Consider the following 19,266-nt stretch of genomic DNA (forward strand, 5'->3'; position numbering starts at 1 on the left):
GAGAGAGAGAGAGAGAGAGAGAGAGAGAGAGAGAGAGAGAGAGAGAGAGAGAGAGAGAGAGAGAGAGAGAGAGAGAGAGAGAGAGAGAGAGAGAGAGGAGAGAGAGAGACAGAGAGAGAGACGAGAGACAGAGAGAGAGAGAGAGAGACAGAGAGAGAGAGACAGAGAGAGAGAGAGAGAGAGAGAGAGAGAGAGAGAGAGAGAGAGAGAGAGAGAGAGAGAGAGAGAGAGAGAGAGAGAGAGAGAGAGAGAGAGAGAGAGAGAGAGAGAGAGAGAGAGAGAGAGAGAGAGAGAGGGAGAGAGAGAGAGAGAGAGAGAGAGAGGAGAGGGAGGCAGTCTGAGGCCTTAGGGGGCAGCCGGACCCTCGTTTCATCTTGTATAAAGTGAGATTATCTGACCGTGACGAAAAGGAGCTACTGTCTAAATACAGCAGGGTTTGATTGACTAGTGCCATGTCTTTTTCTGTGTGGGTGGTGACGTTAGTTTATACCGCAAGGTGGCCTTGATGGAGTTTTTATGTGTGGGAGGCTGACCAGACCAGGCCTGTAGCAGATCCCTGATCATTGTGTGTCAGTGAGAGCTCTACGGGGACTGTTGCTCCCTCTGTTAAACCTCTGTGTTGTTTCCCCACTAAACTGTCGTCAGACCAAAGACCCTGATAAATCACTGGGAGATTATGAAGAAGTATGCATCAGGAGGGGAGATATTCACGTTGAGAGAGAGAGAGAGAAGAGAGAGAGAGAGAGAGAGAGAGAGAGAGAGAGAGAGAGAGAGAGACAATGTTGTAGTGCACATCATTACAACACTGTATATAGACATAATATGACATTTGAAATGTCTTTATTATTTTGGAACTTTTGTGAGTGTAATGTTTACTGTTACTTTTGTATTGTTTATTTCACTTTTGTTTATTATCTATTTAACTTGCTTTGGCAATGTAAACATATGTTTCCCATGCCAATAAAGCCCCTTAATTTGAAATTGAAATAGAGAGAGAGAGAGAGAAATATAGGACCTCTGCTGTCTTTTAGTCCTGATTACTGCCAGTCTCACAGCATCCTGTATCTGACTCCTTTAGAAAACAGGCACAAGGCTCCTAATAGCCCCGTCAAAAGGATGAAGGGCTGATGAATCATAACTTCACATTCCTCACACTATCTGTTTAGGATTAGGTGTCCGTGTGGAAATTATTTTTGCCAGGCCCAAACCCCACCGGCCATGTAAGTTACGCACAACACAGATCTGACCCCCTGAAAACGCTATTGGGTTAACTTATGGCTTCGGCGCCGTAGGTGCTGCGTGTAGAGTTCAGCCTCTGTAGTCTTATCACCCATCTTCAAACAGCCCTACTTAAACACAGCAAGGATCAGATGGCGTTCAAAGAAATAGGGTCCGATTCCGACTTAGGAATTTATATTATATTATATTCAGACTTACCTTATTCAGTCGCTCTACAGGTGTGACTACCTTGCATACTCTGAATACATTTCATTCAACCACTGAAAACCCTCCCACTTTCTGGTCAACAGATTTTATTGTGCAGTTTTCATTCAATAGGGTTTTCAGTACATTTTACATTCAAGGGTTTTTATTTTATTTTTTAAAACTATTTTCTACATTGTAGAATAATAGTGAAGACATCATAACTATGAAATAACACATATGGAATCGTGTAGTAACCAAAAAAGTGTTAAACAAATGATGTGTCTGTTATTTGAACTCTGTGAAGCATTTATTTGAGCTGCAAATTCTGAGGCAGGTAACTTAATTAACTTATCCTCTGCAGCAGAGGTAACTCTGGGTCTTCCATTCCTGTGGCGGTCCTCATGAGAGCCAGTTTCATCGTAGCACTTGATGGTTTTTGCAACTGCACTTGAAGTTCTTGAAATCTTCCGTATTGACTGACTGTCATGTCTTAAAGTAATGATGGACTGTTGTTTCTCTTTGCTTATTTGAGCTGTTCTTGCCATAATATGGACTTGGTCTTTTACCAAATAGGGCTATCTTCTGTATATACTTTAAGAGATATTAGGGATCAATTAAAGAAATAAATCTAAATACAGTATATGCATATTTGTCTCGGTTTCAGCTCCGTAACGATTTAATTCGCCTACATGTCTTTTTTTTAAATGAGCAACTGTTACTAATGATCCTCAGCAACAACCACACGGCCGTGACGGCTTTACACAGGAAGCTAATGAAGGTAAACAAAACAATGTAATTAAATGGAATGAAAATGGAGGCTATACCAACTGAAGGAAACTAACAGTAAATTGGCAGTTGGATATGTGTGGTTATTAGGCCTACTGACGGTCGATACTGATACTGGCTAATATTTAGCATGATAGAAATCGGAAACAAAGAAAGTCTATAATGAAGACATTAGAGAGTATCCATCCCTGCAAGTTAAAAGGCTGTACAATTTAAACTCTGCATAATGGCACAGTCTTTCATAAACTTTACTGTGGGAAAGTTGATATGTTGATATGCTTCAGTTTGCTGCCATGTGATTGGTTTCATATATGTCTACAGCGATTATAAGGTAAAATAGATCTAAAATAAGTATAAATTAGATTTACAATTCCCTTATCCAAATGGATTACTCATTTACCTAGCTCTTATCGATAGCTCTTATCAAGTTGTAAATTACAGTGCATGGAGAATGCTGTTATTTCTTTTTGTTCATGTTTTCCTCACACGTAAAGATGGTGGAATTATGAGGGGAATTAAGCCAGAATACGGTGTATCTGTAGACACACCTCCGCCACACCTTCATTTATTTGGTGTCCACCCAAAATGACTAGCGGGTGAAAAACATGCTATTCTCATGCTTCAGTTCCAAGGTCAGAATAAAGGTAGAGAGAAAAGTGCGTAGAAAGGGAATTCCGTACCATTTACCCAGGCTTAACTCGGGTCGGAATCGGTCTCCTAGATAGTAGTCTGAGGAAATAAACTATAACGAATTGATCCCCTGCCCTACAGTTCTCTTCATCTCTTTTTAAGTTCCTCAATCAACAGACAAAAAAACCCTCTCCAAAGTCCCTTAATGAACCACAATACAAACAGAGTGTTATTACCCTCTGTCATTATGGTTGATCAAATACACACACACACCACACACACATATCATTATGGTTGATCAAATACACACACACCACACACACATATCATTATGGTTGGTCCCAGTCTGGGGTTTAAAGCCCCCCAACCCCGAGGGTACAGTTAAGGACAAACAGATCGCTCTCTGGAAATGCTTTGGATAATTCCAGGAAAGTATCTTGCCTTATAATTAGGTTTCTGTACAGGCTACAAAGTGGTCCAGACTCTTTCCTCTGAAAGAAAGGAGAGAATATATTGAAGAGTTTAAAGTACACTAATGTCTACAGTGCACTGATGTCTACAGTGCACAAGACGCATGTGAAAGCCATACCACTTCACACAAGTGCCACATCATCCCCCCACAGTGACCTCTACGAACAAACAGGAATCCCCTGCTTCATTCTGTCAGCCTTTGGTTTACCCACCAAAGCGTCTTATATAAAGAGCAGGAGGGGAGGATGCCTATGCAATTACAGAGAAAGAAGCAGAAATCTCTGGGAATGGAGAACTTTTTATTTTACGTGTGAATTTACCTTGACCGGGTTTGAAAATGTCAGCCGTTTCAAGGTAAGGATGGAAGGAAAGGTTACAAGGTGAGAAGAGGATGGCGTTGGAATTAATCCCAAGTAACTCATTTTAATTAAAGTTTTAATTAAAGATTTTAAGAACACAAGACAATATTATCCGACGAACTTGTCAATAGTCATAATGTAAGGAACCCCCCGGCCCCAAATTAGAACACGTTCACAGAAAGAATATCTGATCTCAATAAATTCACTTTAGAGAAGAGTCAAGCCAAATGTGTGGTGTGAGAGAGAGAGAGAGAGAGAGAGAGAGAGAGAGAGAGAGAGAGAGAGAGTACTGATCTGAGGCCTTAGGGGGCAGCCGGAATTAATGTAAACATGATCGTTTTGAAAATATAGCTTGTCCACAAAATGTCGTCTCTTGGCACAACTTACCCCGGGTAGGAGGGTAATTACCCAGGCCCTGTTGTTAGCTAATATCCCAGCGATTATACCTTTACCCAGGCCCTGTTGTTAGCTAATATCCCAGCGATTATACCTTTACCCAGGCCCTGTTGTTAGCTAATATCCCAGCGATTATACCTTTACCCAGGCCCTGTTGTTAGCTAATATCCCAGCGATTATACCTTTACCCAGGCCCTGTTGTTAGCTAATATCCCAGCGATTATACCTTTACCCAGGCCCTGTTGTTAGCTAATATCCCAGCGATTATACCTTTACCCAGGACCTGTTGTTAGCTAATATCCCAGCGATTATACCTTTACCCAGGCCCTGTTGTTAGCTAATATCCCAGCGATTATGCCTTTACCCAGGCCCTGTTGTTAGCTAATATCCCAGCGATTATACCTTTACCCAGGCCCTGTTGTTAGCTAATATCCCAGCGATTATACCTTTACCCAGGCCCTGTTGTTAGCTAATATCCCAGCGATTATACCTTTACCCAGGCCCTGTTGTTAGCTAATATCCCAGCGATTATACCTTTACCCAGGACCCTGTTGTTAGCTAATATCCCAGCGATTATACCTTTACCCAGGCCCTGTTGTTAGCTAATATCCCAGCGATTATACCTTTACCCAGGCCCTGTTGTTAGCTAATATCCCAGCGATTATACCTTTACCCAGGCCCTGTTGTTAGCTAATATCCCAGCGATTATACCTTTACCCAGGCCCTGTTGTTAGCTAATATCCCAGCGATTATACCTTTACCCAGGCCCTGTTGTTAGCTAATATCCCAGCGATTATACCTTTACCCAGGCCCTGTTGTTAGCTAATATCCCAGCGATTATGCCTTTACCCAGGCCCTGTTGTTAGCTAATATCCCAGCGATTATACCTTTACCCAGGCCCTGTTGTTAGCTAATATCCCAGCGATTATACCTTTACCCAGGCCCTGTTGTTAGCTAATATCCCAGCGATTATACCTTTACCCAGGCCCTGTTGTTAGCTAATATCCCAGCGATTATGCCTTGGGAGAAAACACTTCAATTTGCTCAACTTGCCATTGGCTCAACCATTGGCTCAATTTATTCCAAGGCAAACATTTTGACTATATTAGCCCACACAGTTACAAGGATGCACTTTCATGCTATGTTTAGGACCTCATATTGAAGCTTACAGAGACCAACTGATGTATAGAACAATCTTAAAATGATCTACTTTGGTTTAGATACAAGTATCATGAAACCTCTAACACAATAAACTCAATTGACTTGGTGAAAAAATAAAATAAATTTAACCTAACTTGCTTACCACTTTTTCCATGTTGGGCAACAGGTGGATTTAACAATAACAGGTTAATTCTACTTAGACTAAACAAGACACGGACACAACAAAGCTTGTAGCCTTTAATAAATCAGTGTGAACAAGTGCACACAGTAAAATAGTTAATAAAGTTTGAGAGGGTTTTTGGCTTCCTGTCTGTAACCTTTCTACTTAGAGGAAGAACGTGGCTGAGACACGCGTGGAGGTCAAACAATTCAATTCAATCCAATAAATCTTTATTTTCCCTGGAGTGGAGACAAGGAAGACACCATGGTGGGTTTATAGGATACGGTCTTGTGTGGGGTTCTTCTCCTGCAGGTCGGGAAACCTATTGTCCATCAGGCGCTATGTACTGTCTTACGGGAATGGTGGTAGGGGGAGGGGGGGGGATAGGTAGGTCAGGGTAGTCACATGAACCACTGGATAGAAGGTCACACTGTTTGTTTTCAACAAGAATACAATCTGAAGACTGTTGTCTGCTAGACGCTTAGAGGAAATGAGGTGGAATTCTTTCTCTCTCGGTGTGTGTGTGTGTGTGTGTGTGTGTGTGTGTGTGTGTGTGTGTGTGTGTGTGTGTGTGTGTGTGTGTGTGTGTGTGTGTGTGTGTGTGTGTGTGTGTGTGTGTGTGTGTGTGTGTATTTTAGTAGCTCCAGTCCTCAAGTTTCCTGTTCCTTCGTACGGGAGGAAGAATAAGAATTCCTATATTTGGGAAGACATTGGAGGAGATTGGAGCATTGGAATCTGAATGCTCCCGAGACTACCAAATGTCCATTCTCACATTCTTCTTGCCCTGCTGTACAAATGTATTGTGTTACTCACAGTTCCTGAACCACACCAATGCGTGTGGTTGGTATCATGTTCAGCCAAGCACATTCAAACTGACCCATTGTCCAAGAGTAGAGGAATTCAGTTCAGATAATTGTTTCCCTCAGAACTTGTTATATATCAGACTCCCATGTTTTTCTGTTCCACTTCACCTTCCATGACGTAATTTCATACTAGAGATATCCCCTGCTTTAAACTCACAGACTGACCACACTGTATGTACAGCAGTCAGCACGACTAGAAACTAGAGTAGTCAGTAAGACTAGAAACTACAGTAGTCAGTAGGACTAGAGACTACAGTAGTCAGTAGGACTAGAAACTAGAGTAGTCAGTAGGACTAGAAACTACAGTAGTCACCAGGTCTAGAAACTAGAGTAGTCAGTAGGCCTAGAAACTACAGTAGTCAGTAGGACTAGAAACTACAGTAGTCAGTAGGACTAGAAACTACAGTAGTCAGTAGGACTAGAAACTAGAGTAGTCAGTAGGACTAGAAACTACAGTAGTCACCAGGCCTAGAAACTAGAGTAGTCAGTAGGCCTAGAAACTACAGTAGTCAGTAGGACTAGAAACTACAGTAGTCAGTAGGACTAGAAACTACAGTAGTCAGTAGGACTAGAAACTAGAGTAGTCAGTAGGACTAGAAACTACACTAGTCACCAGGCCTAGAAACTAGAGTAGTCAGTAGGCCTAGAAACTACAGTAGTCAGTAGGACTAGAAACTACAGTAGTCAGTAGGACTAGAAACTACAGTAGTCACCAGGCCTAGAAACTACAGTAGTCAGTAGGACTAGAAACTACAGTAGTCAGTAGGACTAGAGACTACAGTAGTCAGTAGGACTAGAAACTACAGTAGTCAGTAGGACCAGAAACTACAGTAGTCAGTAGGACTAGAAACTACAGTAGTCACCAGGCCTAGAAACTACAGTAGTCAGTAGGACTAGAAACTACAGTAGTCAGTAGGACTAGAGACTACAGTAGTCAGTAGGACTAGAAACTAGAGTAGTCAGTAGGACTAGAAACTACACTAGTCACCAGGCCTAGAAACTAGAGTAGTCAGTAGGCCTAGAAACTACAGTAGTCAGTAGGACTAGAAACTACAGTAGTCAGTAGGACTAGAAACTACAGTAGTCAGTAGGACTAGAAACTAGAGTAGTCAGTAGGACTAGAAACTACAGTAGTCACCAGGCCTAGAAACTAGAGTAGTCAGTAGGCCTAGAAACTACAGTAGTCAGTAGGACTAGAAACTACAGTAGTCAGTAGGACTAGAAACTACAGTAGTCAGTAGGACTAGAAACTACAGTAGTCAGTAGGACTATAAACTACAGTAGTCACCAGGCCTAGAAACTACAGTAGTCAGTAGGACTAGAAACTACAGTAGTCAGTAGGACTAGAGATTACAGTAGTCAGTAGGACTAGAAACTACAGTAGTCAGTAGGACTAGAAACTACAGTAGTCAGTAGGACTAGAAACTACAGTAGTCAGTAGGACTAGAAACTACAGTAGTCACCAGGCCTAGAAACTACAGTAGTCAGTAGGACTAGAAACTACAGTAGTCAGTAGGACCAGAAACTACAGTAGTCAGTAGGACTAGAAACTACAGTAGTCAGTAGGACTAGAAACTACAGTAGTCAGCAGGACTAGAAACTACAGTAGTCAGTAGGACTAGAAACTACAGTAGTCAGTAGGACTAGAAACTACAGTAGTCACCAGGCCTAGAAACTACAGTAGTCAGTAGGACTAGAAACTACAGTAGTCAGTAGGACTAGAAACTACAGTAGTCAGTAGGACTAGAAACTACAGTAGTCAGTAGGACTAGAAACTACAGTAGTCAGTAGGATTAGAGACTACAGTAGTCGGTAGGACTAGAGACTACAGTAGTCAGTAGGACTAGAGACTACAGTAGTCAGTAGGACTAGAGACTACAGTAGTCAGTATGCCTATAAACTACAGCAGCACACTGTAACACTCCATCACTTCATACACAGTGGTTGTGTCTAAAATGGCATCCTATTCCCTATATAGTCCACTAGTTTTGGCCGGGGCCCAACGTAGTGCACTATGTAGGGAATAGGGTGCCATTTGGAAGACAGCCTGTATCTCTAGAGTGACTATGCCTTCCAGCAGCTCAGTTCAGTTTAGACAGACATCTTGATAGATGACTTATCCCTCATCATTTCCCAGCCTCCCTACAGACGGACACTACATGTTGTCTTACGATTCCCACATGGCTCTGGGAAGATACCAAGCTTCAGAAAGAGCGCCTACGTCCCAAATGGCACCCCAATCCCCTTTATAGTGCACTACTTTTCACCAGAGCCTTTTGGGGTCCCGGTCAAAAGTAGTGCACTATCTAGGGAATAGGGTGCCATTTGGGACGTAAACAGAGAGTGTGTTGAGTAATGAACAATGACAGGGGTTCCTGGGTAGCTACTAGTGGGCTTCTGTAAGAAGCAGTGCATGGAAGGTAATGGGAGAAATGCAGTGGGGTCTCCCTCATTGCAGAAATTAGACGTCCTTTATCAATTCTCTCAGGGGATCAAATCTCTCTGGGAAACCAAATGAACTACTGAGAATACTCTCACTGGCAATAATTTAATTAGATGGGGTGAGCTTGTTGAGCTCTCTCTCTCTCTGTGTGTGTGTGTGTGTTCAACAGCTTGGGTGGTTGTGTTTCTGACCACAGTGAGAGAAGACCAGAGGGCCACATTCTAACAGTAACCCAGACATTCACAGAAATCACGCACTGGCGTTGATTGGAGATTTGTTTGAAAATATGAATGACTTGTGCAATGCCATATGTTCTCTGATTCGAGCAAACAAGTGCTTGACAAGCCACTGTGGTGAAGCAGAAGGGGTTGTCTCAGTGCAATCAGACCCAATACTCAGCATGAGTCTCTGCCTTTTAGACTTTGTTATTATTGACGTAGTATTTGTATTGTGAATGCTCTAGTTTTACTGCTAATTTATTATTTACTGCAATGTTGAGGAAGCTCGCAAGTAAGCATTTCATTGCACCGTTTACGTATATGAAGCATGTGACGAATGAATTAACTTTGATTTGATTTGATGCTGGTCCCAAACAACAGCATGAGGAGATGAAGATGCTGCTTGTTGTTCCGTACTTGAAGATGCTGCTTGTTGTTCCGTACTTGAAGATGCTGCTTGTTGTACGTACTTGAAGATGCTGCTTGTTGTACTATACTTGAAGATGCTGCTTGTTGTTCCATACTTGAAGATGCTGCTTGTTGTGCCGTACTTGAAGATGCTGCTTGTTGTTCCGTACTTGAAGATGCTGCTTGTTGTTCCGTACTTGAAGATGCTGCTTGTTGTTCCGTACTTGAAGATGCTGCTTGTTGTTCCGTACTTGAAGATGCTGCTTGTTGTTCCATACTTGAAGATGCTGCTTGTTGTTCCGTACTTGAAGATGTTGCTTGTTGTTCCGTACTTGAAGATGCTGCTTGTTGTTCCGTACTTGAAGATGCTGCTTGTTGTTCCATACTTAAAGATGCTGCTTGTTGTTCTGTACTTGAAGATGCTGCTTTTTTTACCGTACTTGAAGATGCTACTAGTTGTTCCGTACTTGAAAATTCTGCTTGTTGTTCCATACTTGAAGATGCTGCTAGTTGTTCCATACTTGAAGATGCTGCTTGTTGTACTATACTTGAAGATGCTGCTTGTTGTTCCGTACTTGAAGATGCTGCTTGTTGTTCCGTACTTGAAGATGCTGCTTGTTGTTCCGTACTTAAAGATGCTGCTTGTTGTTCTGTACTTAAAGATGCTGCTTGTTGTTTCATACTTGAAGATGCTGCTTGTTGTTTCCTTACTTGAAGATGCTGCTTGTTGTTCTGTACTTGAAGATGCGGCTTGTTGTTCTGTACTTGAAGATTTTGCTTGTTGTTCTGTACTTGAAGATGCTGCTTGTTGTTCCGTACTTGAAGATGCTGCTTGTTGTTCCGTACTTGAAGATGCTGCTTGTTGTTCTGTACTTGAAGATGCTGCTTGTTGTTCCGTACTTGAAGATGCTGCATGTTGTTCCATACTTGAAGATGCTGCTTGTTGTACCGTACTTGAAGATGCTGCTTGTTGTTCCGCACTTGAAGATGCTGCTTGTTGTTCCGCGCCTGAAGATGCTGCTTGTTGTTCCGTACTTGAAGATGCTGCTTGTTGTTCCGTACTTGAAGATGCTGCTTGTTGTACCGTACTTGAAGATGCTGCTTGTTGTTCCGCACTTGAAGATGCTGCTTGTTGTTCCGTACTTGAAGATGCTGCTTGTTGTTCCGTACTTGAAGATGCTGCTTGTTGTTCCGTACTTGAAGATGCTGCTTGTTGTTCCGTACTTAAAGATACTGCTTGTTGTTCCGTACTTGAAGATGCTGCTTGTTGTTCCGTACTTGAAGATGCTGCTTGTTGTTCCGTACTTGAAGATGCTGCTTGTTGTTCCGTACTTGAAGATGCTGCTTGTTGTTTCGTACTTTACATTACTGTAAATATGCTAGAGTATCTTTATCTTCTACCTTTATCATTTCACACAATACCAATCCCATGTAGGATAAACATGACTTTCTCATGTCTTGTGAATAATGTTTGTTTGAAGAGGGTTTGGCTCTTGGCTCTAGTCTTAACATATATACAGTGCCTTGCAAAAGTATTCATCCCCCTTGGCGTTTATCCTATTTTGTTGCATTTCAACCTGTAATTTAAATGGATTTTCATTTGGATTTCATGTAATGGACATACACAAAATAGTCCAAATTGGTGAAGTGAAATGAAAATAATAACTTGTTTCAAAAAATTCGAAAAAATAAATAGCGGAAAAATGGTGCGTGCATATGTATTCACCCCCTTTGCTATGAAGCCCCTAAATAAGATCTGGTGCAACCAATTACCTTCAGAAGTCACATAATTAGTTTAAAAAGTCCACCTGTGTGCAATAAAGTGTCACATGATCTCAGTATATACACCTGTTCTGAAAGGCCCCAGAGTCTGCAACACCACTAAGCAAAGGGCACCACCAAGCAAGTGGCACCATGAAGACCAAGGAGCTCTCCAAACAGGTCAGGGACAAAGTTGTGGAGAAGTACAGATCAGGATTGGGTTATAAGAAAATATCCAAAACTTTGATCATCCCACGGAGCACCGTTATAAAAATTTTGAATGAATATGGCACCTCAACAAACCTACCAAGAGATGGCTGCCTACCAAAACTCACGGACAAGGCAAGGAGGGCATTAATCAGAGAGGCAACAAAGAGCCCAAAGATAACCCTGAAGGGAACTGCAAAGCTCCACAGCGGAGATTGGAGTATCTGTCCATAGGACTACTTTAAGCCGTACACTCCACAGAGCTGGGCTTTACGGAAGAGTGGCCAGAAAAAAGCCATTGCTTAAAGAAAAAAATAAGCAAACACGTTTGGTGTTCGCCAATAGGCATGTGGGAGACTCCCCAAACGTATGGAAGAAGGTACTCTGGTCAGATGAGACTAAAATTGAGCTTTTTGGCCATCAAGGAAAACGCAATGTCTGGCGCAAACCCAACACCTCTCATCACCCCGAGAACACCATGTTTTTCATCAGCAGGGACTGGGAAACTGGTCAGAATTGAAGGAATGATGGATGGCGCTAAATTCAGGGAAATACTTGAGGGAAACCTGTTTCAGTCATCCAGATATTTGAGACTGGGATGGAGGTTCACCTTCCAGCAGGACAATGACCATAAGCATACTGCTAAAGCAACACTCAAGTGGTTTAAGGGGAAACATTTAAATGTCTTGGAATGGCCTAGTCAAAGCCCAGACCTCAATCCAATTGAGAATCTGTGGTATGACTTAAAGATTGCTGTACACCAGCGGAACCCATCCAACTTGAAGGAGCTGGAGCAGTTTTGCCTTGAAGAATGGGCAAAAATCCCAGTGGCACAAAATCAATTTTAATTCCAGGTTGTAAGGCAACAAAATAGGAAAAATGCCAAGGGGGGTGAATACTTTCGCAATCCACTGTAGACTATCACATCACTAACTAATCTAAATATTAGACATTCTTATAGTTTGGACTGGAGGCTACACTACACCAGCCAAATCACAAACCTCAGCCAACAAATCAGTTGTGATTGACAGACCGAGAGAAACACATCCTTTCCCTTTTGTTGTAGCTGTCTGGTCATTGGCTGGAGAAAACAACTGCAGCTGGTCATTGGCTGGAGAAAACAACAGCAGATGGTCAATGGCGAAAACAACAGCAGATGGTCAATGGAGAAAACAACAGCAGATGGTCAATGGCTGGAGAAAACAACGGCACATGGTCAATGGAGAAAACAACAGCAGATGGTCAATGGCTAGAGAAAACAACAGCAGATGGTCAATGGCTGGAGAAAACAACAGCAGATGGTCAATGGCGAAAACAACAGCAGATGGTCAATGGAGAAAACAACAGCAGATGGTCAATGGCTGGAGAAAACAACAGCACATGGTCAATGGAGAAAACAACAGCAGATGGTCAATGGCTAGAGAAAACAACAGCAGATGGTCAATGGCTAGAGAAAACAACAGCAGATGGTCAATGGCTGGAGAAAACAACAGCAGATGGTCAATGGAGAAAACAACAGCAGATGGTCAATGGCTAGAGAAAACAACAGCAGATGGTCAATGGAGAAAACAACAGCAGATGGTCAATGGAGAAAACAACAGCAGATGGTCAATGGCTAGAGAAAACAACAGCAGATGGTCAATGGCTAGAGAAAACAACAGCAGATGGTCAATGGCTGGAGAAAACAACAGCAGATGGTCAATGGCTGGAGAAAACAACAGCAGATGGTCAATGGAGAAAACAACAGCAGATGGTCAATGGAGAAAACAACATCAGCTGGAATTTGGTGCCCTATAAGTGGTAAACGTCTGAAAGACGCCGGTAGCTTAACAACCTTGTGAAATTCTATTAATTGCAGTGGGAAATGCTAATTGTTGTTTTACAATCGTTGTGGCAGTAAAGGAAGGTCGTCTTCTTTTGTCCATTTTAAGTGTTTGACATTAAACTCGACAGCTAAGATTTGACTCTTTCCTTTAGTTTATTGAAATACAACAAAGCTGCCTTCTAACACTCCTTAGAAATACCATGCAATCCCATTTGGCCAGTCCTGGGTCTTCTGAAAGTGAGAAGTTCAGTAAGGCTTTTAAACCTGACTGTCTGTAGTGCCTCCCCCCTCTCTACCTCCCTCTCTCCCTCCCTCTCTCCCCATCTATCTGTCTCGTTCTACCTCTCCCTCTCTCTCTCTCTCTCTCTCTCTCTCTCTCTCTCTCTTGTTTCTCTCTCTCTCTCTCTCTCTCTCTCTCTCTCTCTCTCTCTCTCTCTCTCTCTCTCTCTCTCTCTCTCTCTCTCTATCTCTCTTTCTGTGAGTCATAGTTCATGTTGCTTCAACAGAGGTGTAGTCTGTTATTCCAGGAGTCAATACCACTGGGGTGTGGGAGTAGTCATCTTCACTAGCCTTTAATATCACCCAAAACCCCCTTCTGACACACTTAACCTTTTCATACCAGTCAGTCTCACAGCCCTAAACCATTGTTTGTAGACAGCTGCTGTAATCTACTGGTGGTTTTCTGCATTCTAGAATCTTGTAGTTACAATGACTAAATTGTATGTTAGTAACTGCTCTGTTACTGTCTGAAAATGAGTCAACCCGTAAATGTGGTGGAATCTGGAATGAGAAAACCACCAGTAGGTGGTGTAGATACTAACATTCCTTAAGAAAAACATATTTGAATTGAGATGAACCCATTAGAAAGTCCCCCAGTTTAGTTGGTATGCTATTTGCTATGTTGTTGGCGAGCTCCTCAATGGGTTCCATGGCTGCCAGAGAGAATGTTATTCAGGCCTGGGCACTGGTGTTTTTGTGTTAATCTATGCCAGGGTGCGCGATTGGCAGCTGCCCAGGGTAGCGGCACTGAAGCATCTCTTATGTACTGTTAATCTTGTCCCAGATCTGTTTGTTCTGTATATGGTTGTCATACATAAGAGTTTGTTATACAGCACAAACTGATCTTGGACCAGGCTAGGATGTTGCCAGCGAGAGACAGGATAGGGTTGGACAGTGTCTGCCTGAATGGATATTTCCATGCATTCAAGTCTGGTCTGAAAGGGTTTTGTCCCTCCTAGTAATTATATTTCTTTGGTCTGCCCCTGTCACTGCCTGTCAGGCAGAGGAGAATTACTCAATGACACTATTCTAAAGACTGTCACTGTCAGCTCCCTGCTAGGTTCAAATAGTATATGTTTTCTTTCAGATACTTGATTGAGCCTGCCTGGAATGCCAGTATGGGCGGGGTTTGCTCTTTTGGAACTATCTCTATTCCATTGGTTCCATTCCACCAGACAGGGAAGCTCAATCAAGCTGGGCTAATGATGTATTTGAAAGAAAAACAAATACTATTTGAACCCAGATCGGTCTGCACAGTATAGGCAAGGCTCTGTTCTAAAACCTGTCAGTGATTTGGAAATGTGGATGGGGACACTGCTCATTGAGAGAGGGACAGGGTTTTCCCCTCGAATTAAGATGCTGCACCTGTAGGTGTCCTGCCATGTCCTGAGCTCTTTGTCTGGGCAGAATGGTGGGGCTGAAGGGGCAGAGGGGGCAGCTTTCTTGGCTGCTTAAAGCCAGTCTTCTCCAGTAATCTCTGTTCTCTCTGGGGGCCTGTCCCAAATGGCACCCCATTCCCTATGTAGTGCACTACTTTTGACAAGGACCCATAGGGCTCTATGTAGGGAATGGGGTGCCATTAGGGTGCCATTAGGGACACAGACAGTTTTTGTCATTGTTGTTTTGAACTTATCGCCCCCCAAGTCGTCATGACGTCATCAAGTTCGCCACCCCCCACCCATACCCCGTCCCTTGGTCTGCCCTGTACGGCGCTCACGTGCGCCAGGTTGTGCCTTTTCCCCAGTCTGCCCTGTGGGCTACGGAGATTGCCCAATCACAAGGTATAGCCTACAGTCAGGAACGCGAGGCAAATCTGTCAGTGACCAAACAGCATGCGGAATAAACAGGCCTTTTGCAATATTACAAAATACAATCGTGGGAAAACACAGTTTGGAGGCTACCAAAATATTTGGTCAACTTTCAATATCTGTCCATAGGACCACTTTAAGTGGTACACTCCACAGAGCTGGGCCTTATGGAAGAGTGGCCAGAAAAAAAGCCATTGCTTAAAGAAAAAAATAAGCTAATATAATCCATAGATGGCAGTTCCCATTCAAGTCAGGACTGGCATCCATTGCTAGTGTACCCATTAGTTTAACAGCCAAATTGCCAGGGTACTGTAAAAGGTTACAAAACCCTTCGATGGATGATATGTCTATGGCCACAACATAACAAGCTGTAGCCTATATTTGGCCTGCTTGCTGCCCAAACTGCGGCCTACCCAACGGTAGGCATAACTGCCAAAATAAACTTAATCCGCAGTTATTTTTTATAAACTATTGATCCTCTGTGGCAAAATGATGCTCTCTGGTTGGATACAAAATTATAATAATACACAAATAAAAAGGTTATTTTGGTTTATTTTATTTCTTTGTCTCTTGTGCCCACTACGGGTTTGGGCCCCTGACTCACACAATTGACCCGTCACATGTATTTATTTAGCACTTTAAAAAAAAAAATATTTTCATGTTTTACTAATCAGTTACGCAATCAAGGCAGGGCCCCCCAGTTACCCACCTGGGCCCCCATATATATATTTGTATTACATTTTTTAAATTGTATTTGCTGCCTCTTGGGCCCCCCACGCCCCTAGGCCTAGGGGCTTCAGCCCTGGTAAACCCCTGCATTAATCCGGCCCTGCCTATAGACAGACCCCTGGGGTGAGAGTGAGCAGTGATAGATTAGATGGTATGCAGGTTGCATAGGAGCCAACAGGAAGTCAAAACAGTTGCTCCCTATGTTGGTTGTCTTGGCTATTGTTGGGATTTTACTACAAACCCACTTGAGGTTATTTCATCGTGACCCAATTAAGTCAAACTCTCATCACCTACTGGCAAGACTCATCTTTTTCCTTCATATTTACAACTAGAAATCTATCATGCCACATGACCAACTTCCTAAAATCCAAATGTTACATTCCTGGGATGCTGATTTATCCAGCAGAGCTGTGAGAAGAGAAATGGGTGTGATTGCAGAGCATCAGAGCAAAGGGGGAAGGAGGAGGTGACAGCTTTACAGCCTCTCTTTGGTAACATCTTAATACCTCCATGATTTACTCTCCCTGTCTCTCACTGAGGTGTGGGCTGCACCCAAGGCTTTGAGCCTTCAGTTCATTACTTTGACTAGTTTTACTGCAGTGCACTCTTAGAAAAAAAAGGTTCCAAAAGGATTTTTCAGCTGTCACCATAGGAGAACCCTTTTTGGTTCCAGGTAGAACTCTTTTTGGTTCCAGGTAGAACTCTTTTTGGTTCCAGGTAGAACTATTTTGGGTTCCATGTCAAACCCTTTCCACAGAGGGTTCTACATGGAACTCAAAGGGGTTCTACTTGGAACCAACATTTTTTATTTAAAGGGTTATCCTATGGGGACAGCCAAAGAACCCTGTTAGGTTCTAGATGGAACCTATTTTTCTGAGAGTGTGGTCCTGAGTGCAGGTGCACTGCTCAGGGAGTGACCTGGGAAGTTTCTCTCTAAAAGTCACCACAGCAATTAATCTCTTCTGAGAGGGAAACAAAATAACATTCCATGGCTGCTCATTGGCAACATGTGTGAGTGTCAGCTTAGAGTGATGGAAAGGATCATAATAATATTAATAAAAAGTGATTGTGCCCCATGACCCATTTTCAAAGTGCTTTTAGAATTTGGCCCCTCGCGTGTTTTCGTGTCAGCAGTTACTGAAACCAGGAGGGGAATATACCAGTGATTTAAATTACCTATTAAAACATTCAAAACAGGAGTTCCCCTCTTTCTGGGATCTTTGCTTACAATCATATCACGAGTAACCTGCTTAATTGCACACACACAACTTAAAATGGTTTGAGTATACAAGTGTTTTCCATCATTCTCAGATCACAGGACAGAGAGGCCTCAGCTCGTGACAATCCAACCTTCAACTGACTGAAGCTGCTGAACAATCTCTGTACCCAAAGTAGCAAATGGGGTCACTGTTCTCCTTGTTCAATTGAGAGTTGTATCAGTTTTGTATCAATCTGTAACGATGCATGTATATGTAATTTAGAATGACTATATAAGCTCTTCCTTTGAGCCGTTTGGCTTCTTAGGGCCACTGTTTCTGATCACCAAACTGTAGACTGAAATGCTTTGCTATTCATTTTGTACTATGCCCTGTGCCATCTAAAATGTGACTTGCTCTCGCATCTTGCACATTGAATGTAAATGCATGTATCCAGAAGAATTCAGTATTAAATGTGTTACTTCGACCACCTCCATGGCCTCGAGTCTCCTCTCTCTCTCTCCAGCCAAGTCAACTTATCAGGACGTGCGGGCCTACACTACTCTGAAGTCACAGTGGGTGCCTTTGTCAATGACTGTACAATACTGATTGTGAGGACAGCATTTGTACAGTTCTCCGGAGGAATAACACAAACTAATATAACAGAAACTAACTGACTAGCTGCATGGTGGGAAGGAGATGCTCTCAGTGGGAGTAAATTCCAGATGGTAGGCAATGACTGTGTGCGTCGGAAACCCCGGGCTCGCTGTCCTTGGTCGAAGGCAGCATATCCTCCATAACAGGGAAGAAGAAACACACACCCTCTGGCTCCCAGCTCCAGAACACTGCATCTCAGTGCTTTGAGGCGCCACTACAGACCCTGGTTCGATTCCAGGCTGTATCACAATCCGGCCGTGAATGGGAGTCCCATAGGGCGGCGCACAATTGGCCCAGCGTCGTCCGGGTTTGGCCGGGGTAGGCCGTCCATTGTAAATAATAATTTGTTTTTAACTGACTTGCCAAGATAAATAAAGGTTAAATAAATAAATAAATAAAACATCTGTTGAGGTCAGGTGGTAAAGGAGGTAGAGAAGGAGATAGCTGCTCCAGGCAAGCGCAATCAAATGTTCTAAAGTATTTGAAAGAAATCCAATCCTACCTGAACCCAGGTCTGCTGGTTTGTCCACACCGACGGGCGCAGAAGCCCTCTTAGTCCAGATCAGGTTTCTTTCCAGTGTGATGTGTAAACACCGTTAAACACTTTATCAAACCGTGTCTCCTATAGTGTTGTCTGCTCTGATGATCTGGCCTCTCAGCTGAAGCACTTGGGAGTACTTCATTCATTGTCTTTCGTGATGGAGATATTTGGAAACTTAACTGTGCACCGAACATAGGCTGTGAAGCGTGGCCCTCCTTCTGTTAGATCAAGTGATCTTGAAAGTCAGGGGGTAAAGAGTTCACTTGACTTTAGTCTTTATTTAAAAACAAGGATCCACGTCAACACTCTGTCTTGTTGAGCCAAATACTATGCAGCTTGTTTTAGAGAGGGGAGTGGACAGAGAGAGAAAGAGAGGGACAGAAAGAGAGTGAGAGAGAGAGTGAGACAGAAGGAGAAAGAGAGAGAAATAGAGAGAGGGAGAGAGCGAGAAAGAACAAGAGAGAGACAGCGAGAGAGACAGAAAGAGAGCGAGAGACAGCGAGAGGGAGAGGGGAAAGGTGTGGGCTGTCTCTTGCTTGTCTGATCATATCTTGTCGGTCTAAAACGACGCCCTACAAAGATTCTGACCATAAATGGAAAAACACTGTACAAAAACACTCATATTCCCAGATATATAGTGTAGCCTGCTCTACTTGACTCTCATCAAATGTTTCTCCCCACCTGCTTAAACTTTAAACCTCAAGGCAAGTTATGAGCCAGGCATTATGATGAATTATGACCCCCCAAAAAAATGTTTCATTTTCTCAGGAATATTTTTAAGGTCTTATTTTCTCAGGAACATATTTCATATTTTAAAGAATTACACAGGTGTATGTCTGGTGCTTGGCCAGCCACTGTAAATTTCAACCAAAGTCATGGTCCAATATTTAATTCATTTCACAAGAGTATCCCATTACATTTCAGGTTGTATTTTCTTTATGAA

At 42.7% G+C, this 19,266-nt stretch overlaps 1 protein-coding gene across 1 annotated transcript in view; it reads left to right on the forward strand.

The window, feature by feature from the left end:
• The window catches only part of LOC121577924 (semaphorin-3D-like), a 116,938-nt gene that overhangs the window by 19,519 nt on the left and 78,153 nt on the right, over window positions 1-19,266 (forward strand). The window lies entirely within an intron of this gene.

Source organism: Coregonus clupeaformis, chromosome 12 (genome assembly GCF_020615455.1).
Source record: "Coregonus clupeaformis isolate EN_2021a chromosome 12, ASM2061545v1, whole genome shotgun sequence".
NCBI lineage: Eukaryota > Metazoa > Chordata > Actinopteri > Salmoniformes > Salmonidae > Coregonus > Coregonus clupeaformis.